We start from the raw sequence: 7,461 nt of genomic DNA on the forward strand, positions 1-7,461 counted from the left end.
TCATGATGCTTATAAAATGAGTCTTTAAATCATGAGACTCAAACATAAGTTCGGAACGCATGAAGACTCAATTCAAACCTTATGAGAGAAAAACCCTTTAGGATAGTTTCTAGATCAAAAGTGTTCTTGAAAATTGAGTGTCCGTGTCATGAGGCTCAACTTAAGTTCGAGCCTGATGAGTTCTACTAGAGTGCTCATGGGGGTTGAAAATTAAGTGTTTGTGTCATGAGACTCGAACTTAAGTTCGAGTCTCAAATCTTGAGATTGGATTTTCAACTAAAACAAGTTATATTCAAGTAATCATGAGGCTTGAAAACTTAGCATCCAGGTCATGAGGCTCAAACTTAAGTTTGAGCCTTGAAACTAGAGATTAAATGCTCAATTAAAACAAGTTATATTCAAGTGCTCATGAGGCTTGAAAACTAAGCATCCATGTCATTAGGCTCGAACTTAAGTTGGAGCCTCATGATGCTTGAAACTTGAGTAACTATGTCATAAGTCTCGAACTTAAGTTCGAGCCTTGAATCTAGAAACTGAATGCTCAACTAAAACAAGTTATATTGTGCTCATGATGTTTGAAAACTATCCAAGTCAATATGAGGATTGAACTTAAGTTCGAGCCCAAGAGCAATAGACTAAATGCTCGACTACTTAGAAAGAGCTTTGGAAGTCTTTGTTTCAAGAAGCATAAGAGAGAGAGAGAGAGAGAGAGAGAGAGAGAGAGAGAGAGAGAGAGAGAGAGAGAGAGGAGCTAGCATACCTTGAGTACTTTTGCCCAAAAACGAAAGGGTAGCAAAATACCTTGTCACTTGCTTCGCATGGAGGCCCTCTTTTCCATATGATGTACCCGCATTCAGGCGCATACTATACAGATTCCATGGATGGAAGCTTCTTAATTACCTCCACAACAGGTATCAAGCGAGCAATCTCTTCCTCGCTTGTAAGCTTGGTGGAAAATGGCAGTGTAGACTGCACACCCAAGTCAAATATCCACACACCTGTGTGTCACTTAAGTTTTCTTACACCACCTCAGTACACATTAAAAAAAGTCTTTACAAGCTAGTTAATGTGTAGCTCAGGACTTTATACGTACATTTAGCGACTCGATTGCTACAGAAGAGGAAGCAAGGATTGGCCATCTTCTACATCATGTTGCAGAAGTAGGCACATGCTTTTTGGGAGGCAATCGATGCGTTTTGAGGCGACCACCTGCAGAAGTTTTGAGGAGATCACCTGCGACCAAAGAGAGGACGAGGGAATCAGGCATAGAGGCAATTGAAAACGGCATGGGGCTTCTCCTTTATACACACAAGCGCGCTCTGCAGCATTTTTGGGATATAGGCAAGGATTTAGGGCCCTCAAGAGCAGACATTTTGAAGTGTGCTTTTGCGCTGCAGATTTGGCAGCAAATCAGCTCATGACAAAGGCGGAGAAGAGAACTTTATAGAAGAAGAAAATCAATTGCGCTCATGGAAGAGGCGACAAATCATGTCTCCTCAAGGGGGACTGAGGTGAAGTTTAGTTCATTTAGCAGTTCATGGTGGGATCAAGACATGGCAGTTTAGGGAAGGGCATTGTTTCGATGCATCAGGATGAAGGGTAGCTCCAGTCTTGCTTCACCAGCTGCCGTTTTCCTCTCTCTCCAATAGCTGGCCCCTCAACTGTTATGGCGACCCTCTCCCTACCTTTTCTTCTGCTTTCCACCTGCCACCTTATCACCGGTGCATCATGCAGCAGTTCATGACGAGAGGCATGGCTAACATGGCACGACAGCAAGAGGCACGGCGGCTGGCGACCTCACAATAAAGCAGTAGGCGGCATGGCGGGCTTAGGGGATAGTAGCAAGGCGTCCATCGTCACTTTCAGATTTCAAAACTAACGTTGGGTTCAAATTTGACGGAGAAACCTAACGTGGTCGTTAACTTCGACGTACTTAGTCAATGACTAACAGTGTGGATAATTTCCTTCGTGCCTACTAAGCTTGCTCAAACTAAAGCTCGAGCCTCAACAACACTCCCCCATAGGTCCATCAAAACTGATTATAGAGGGCCCTGTAGTTACGACATGATGTACCTGTAGGTTGTCTTTGCAGCTCCGTGAAATAAGTTGTCTTCTTAGGTGCCCCCAAGCTAGGGGGTGGTTGAACCACCCTCCACAGTAGATAATCGCCTCCAAACATGTCACAGCCGGTCAAAAGGAGTCTTTGACCACCTCGAGGGTGTTTTAGTTGTTTTGTGTTGGATTGTATCATTTAGGTCATATGCAGCAATGATATTATGGGCATGCACATCTCGGCTAAGAGGCCTTTCCAACGCTGGAAGGCCCTACACATAGTTGGCAGGCTATTGGGGGGGGGGGGGGGGGGGGGGGGGGGGGGAGACTCTCTAACAATTGCAAAAGAAATATCAAATCCTAAGGTAAGGGGGCCAATATTGTGATGGCCCCCATTACTAATGTTATTGAAGGTGTATCATATTGCACCAAATCTCTAGGCCTACGAGCAACCAACTAGTGGAGTGGTCCACACATCGCACTTTGGTAAGGATGGGCTGGTTTTGTAAATTCCATATCTTTGGTTCTCTTGTGCAACAACACCATTTTTCTCTCAAGTTTGCTATGCGAGACTCCATTCATGACAATCATCTCAAAGGAGTATAGTGTCTCACGGAGGAGACAAACTAGACAAAATAGGAATACAACTTCAGTAAGTGATTCATCTCCATTCTACTCCAATAGTATTTGTCTCGGCACCTTAATTATGTATCACAAGTGTGTTTATACAATTTCTCATCACACATTCTAAACTATGACCTTAAAAAATCACATGAGCTTTTATGAAATGTGCACCGCATACCTAGCTAGGTGTTGTTTGGGCAAAGGATCACAATGTTGATGGGGGGCACATGTGGTCCCTTTTCCTGAAGTGTTGCGCAATGCCTCCCAAGAGGAAGCTCATAAATCCAAGTTTCTTACACCAAGAATGTCTAAAATCTCTTGCAAATTTAATCTTGTTTTGATTTCATTTCTCTTATAGTTTTCTATTCCAAAAATTTTAGCTAAAACTCAAGTACAAAGTATAGTGCAACCACCCTAAACCCTAAAAATTTTAGCTAAAACCCTAAACCTAGCATAGTGCAACCACCACTCAAGAACTTGGTTCACAAACATTTATCCCAAAATTATGCATTTTCCCCAAAGTTCCTAAATATGTGTTAACACCTGGCTGAGAAAATCCACCGTCTGATTCTGAGAACAGTTGAAAAATTCCTCCATTGAATTCTAAGATGGAACTACCCAGTATCCTTTCACTGAACCTGCTTCCTTTTGCCCTTAGGTCTTGATGGTGTCTCAGAAGTCCCAGTGCCAGCATTGTCCTTTTGAATGAGTCTGTGAATGGCCTCTTGCTCAAGCTGATCCCGCCTCTCTGTGGTCGTTTCGACTTCATAAGGCGTGCGGGGATGATAAGTTTTGGTGTCAGGATCATAGAGCCTTTTGTTAGACGAGCCCTAACCAATTTGTGACAATGCGAATCTGTATGGATCCATCCTTCTGGAAGAGGCTGATTTGTTTTGATCCTAGCTTCAAAGAGAATCTTAGCCATCTCTCTGTATTGGGGTCCTAGGCCTGGTTTAGCCATAATGTCCTTTCAGGAACTTTAGAGGACTCAATAGTGAGTTGTAGCAGCTGGTTTGTGATCTTAGTGAGGCCTCTAATCTGAATTTTCCATTGTCCCAAACAGAGCTTGATCCTCTGCACCTCATCTTTTAATTCCTGGAAATCATTTAATTGAAGAGCATCATTGAATAGCATTTTCCAAGTTTTCCATTCCACAATTGATCGCTCATACCAATCCTGAAGATCATCAGTAATCTTAAATTATGTAAGCCGATCTACTGGTTCTGTATGTTGAGGATATAGTGCTGGAAAAAACCTCGACAGCTCCACTTCTGTTGCTGGTAAAGCATATAGGACAACTAGGGAATCAGGTACAAACTCTAGAAAATTAAGAACAACCTGGTTCTCTTGCTACATCATCTTCCCGGTAACTTTAACCAGCTGAAATAATCTCCGGAGAGCAGTTGCCTGTTCTCCTACTGTCATTTGAGTTTGAGTTCCTTTGCTTGTGGTAGTATGGTCTTCAACAAATAGCTCTCACCCTCTGATCCAGAACTCCCCTAGCAATCTGCATTTGCACTAAGACCTCTTTTAACTGACTTCTGACATCTTTCATACATTTATATGTCGGCTTATTCCCCAGCAGGAGTTCTAATTCCATGGAAAGGGAATGACAATCTACAGTAGAATGCCTCTGCCAATGTGGATTAACTACTTTCTCATCAGTAGTTAATATCCATTCATACTCTCTCTCTAGCAGTTGTATTGTACTAGGATACTCAAGCAATTGGCACACCTCATGATCATGGAAAGTAGCTGATTTCCAATGTTGAACCATTTCCCTAGCATCGACATATAGTCGCTGAAATCGCTTCAGATCAGTGATAAGATCATCATCCTCCAGATACATCCTGGTTATAGGAGCTTGTTGATGTTGTAATCTCTTGTTCAGTGTGATGAGCTGTAATGAATGTTGCTCATCACTTGTTGGAATCTCAGTCCCTACAGCTTTGCCTTTCCCTTTATCATCTGTAATGTGCTGTGTGACTGGTGTACTAGTGAATTTCCACCATTGTTGGTTTGTTGATCTCCCACCTGCTCGTCACTTGACTGTTGTCCTTCATGCTGGTCTGATTGGTCTGCCTCGGACTGGATTCCCTGCGGTAGACCCCGCTCCACCATTACCAGCACCTGAAGGTGGAGATGGAGGAGAGTCATCATCAACATGCCCCTCTTCTAATTCCTCCCCCTTCTCTCCTTCGTCAACTTCTGCCTTATCATCATCTTCTTCAAGGTTGTTCTACTGCTCAATATACTCAAGGAACTTGGTTTGCCAGAGCAGTGTTATATTCAGAGAGTTTGTCTTGCAAGTCACTCTTCATTGTTTCCATGAGAGTCCTCAAATTTTCTATATTAAAAACAGCATTCCCTTGTGGATTAAATATCCTAGCCAAATTATTAAAGATGTATCTTTCCGTTAAGGTGGATTTCAAAGTAGTGTGGGTATTCAGCGAGTTGAAATCAACTCGCTTCATTCTCAGCAGAGTTTTGAATCTGTCCGCAGCCCTTTCAGCTTCTACCTTTTCTTCCCTAAAGGTCTGTATCTCAGACTCCACCTTGGATAACCTATTTTCTAATTGTTGAATGGTCCTAGCTGATTGAGCTTCAATGATACTGTGGTGCAGGGTCTGGGCGGGCCTCTCCTTCTCCATCTTTTCAATCTGTTGCTCAGCTTCCTTCAATTCAGTTTTTGCCTTGGTTAATCCATCATCTGACAATGAACTATCCAACATTTGTCCTATGGAATTCACAATAGTGTTCCACGATAATTGAATTAGTACAGAACAACCATCCTTCACTGTGGCTGGGTCACAGGCAGTTGGCTCATAAACCGTGAGACAGGAGCCATATATGGTAGTGTAGAATAATCAAATTTCTGCAGAAGTAGACGTCCTTTCAGACGATGAATCTGAAGCTGTTGTAACCTATCTTTCTTTGTTAATCGTAGGGCCGCTGCACTATAAGGAATGGAAACCTTTCCCAATGGATTTGAAGGTGCTGGTCCTTTTCCCTTATTAGCCTGATTTGTTGGTTGCTCAGCATTGGCCCTATCTGACTGGTCTTGTCCCGTACTGGTGGTTGTTGAAATCTTCCCTGTTGACTAGATGACTCCACCAGTGGTCTGATTGAGAGGTTGTTCAGTCTGACTGTTGGCCAAAGTCTTTTCAGTAGACACTGTTTGGATCTGGCTTTCTAACTGCTTAAGAAGAGAAGTGCTTTTAGTCAATGTCATCCTTCGTCTTTTAGAACTGCCAGCCTCCTCTTGTGTGGCCTTTCTCTTTTGTCCAGTGAGAGCTAACTAGTTTTCTGGGGACTCTTCATCTGAGGATATGGCTCCAAGCCAATCTTATCTAGGCATGGGCGTTTGGACTAGATGCCCAGTAAAGAAAATGCCAAACATACCAAGCTTTGAAGACATTCTGAGACTTCAACTTGGCAATCTGCTAAAGCACATTGTGTGATAATATCTGATAGAGATTGATAGAAACTGTAGAGTCCAATCTTTTTGCTAAGAGCATAGAAAATAACTTTTCTGACACATAAGTAGGATTATTTTTCAGACTCACATCTTCAACCACAAAGCGGTAGGCAGCAGGAATGTCTAGACCTACTACTACTGGCACTCCTTGCGCACTGGCTTTTCGTTTCTTTTTGGCAGCATCATCTTCTTTCAAGGCTGCACTGATTTTCTCTATAGTTGCCACATATGGCTTTGGCCCATTTGGCATTCGGAATGCAAAAGCAATATTCTCTAGAGTGACTGACACTTTTCTACCATAGACCTAGCACTTCCGTCTTCGACATTGAAGGAATCCAAAACTTTCCTTATAACCGTTGTGTCAAACTCTATCCTTGTTGCTTGCACAACCACATGCAAATCCCACAGTCTAAGTAAGGCCTCTGCTTGCTCAGTAAACACATATCTCCGTATTTTGCTTTGAGGAATAAGCGGAAGAGTCGCTTTTGCAACAGCAATAAGGGCTTTTGGGTCTCTTCTATTGTTTCTTGCATCTTCTCCGACATTTTCTTCCTACCCATACACCATGAAGACGATGAATCAGTATACGAAGAAGAAGATGACTTACTTGATTTGTCAAACACGTATCCTGGTGTGGCTGGCAAGGATAAAGAGCAGTCCATAGTCTCCTCCGATGAAGAGGTTTGCGGCTGTAGCGAAGAAACTTTAGAGCTCGGCGATGGCGAATGAACGACAGTCTGCAAGCGTTGCGTAGGAGACTTGAGAGGAAAAACGCTTACTCGCCTCATTGTTATACGTGTTCACGCCATAAAAGCTCCACCACTTACCGTTCCTAGAGTTCTGTGCACCGCAATTGACGTGGCAGACATGCATTGGACAAGACTCTCTCTTGTCTTTGAAATGATTACCACTGATAGTCCTTCCGATCGTTGTTTCCCTAAGAACTGATATTGGTTTCCATGTTTTTCTGGTTTTGGTATGGACAGGGTTTGGTCGCACTGGTACTGTTAAGGCTTTTGGACTGGCTCTGGAATTGGTTGTACATGAAAAAGACCTAATATAGCTGATTCTTGATTATCCTGATCTTCCTAGACCATCAATACCCTTTTCCCGAAAAGCTTCCCTGGCTTCTGAATAATAGAGCTTGATTTTAGCTCCATTATATACCCCTGGCAACAATAATCCAGACAAATCTTTCAGCCTTACCGTGCCATTGGAGAACACCCAATCAACTTCAAATGGTTATGTTCAGGCTATCTTTAAGTTTGGTTTCTTAGGGCCTAATTTTGATTGATATAAGAGAATCA

This window comes from Adiantum capillus-veneris, chromosome 7 (assembly GCF_014529385.1).
Source record: "Adiantum capillus-veneris isolate H3 chromosome 7, ASM1452938v2, whole genome shotgun sequence".
In the NCBI taxonomy this organism is placed as follows: domain Eukaryota; kingdom Viridiplantae; phylum Streptophyta; class Polypodiopsida; order Polypodiales; family Pteridaceae; genus Adiantum; species Adiantum capillus-veneris.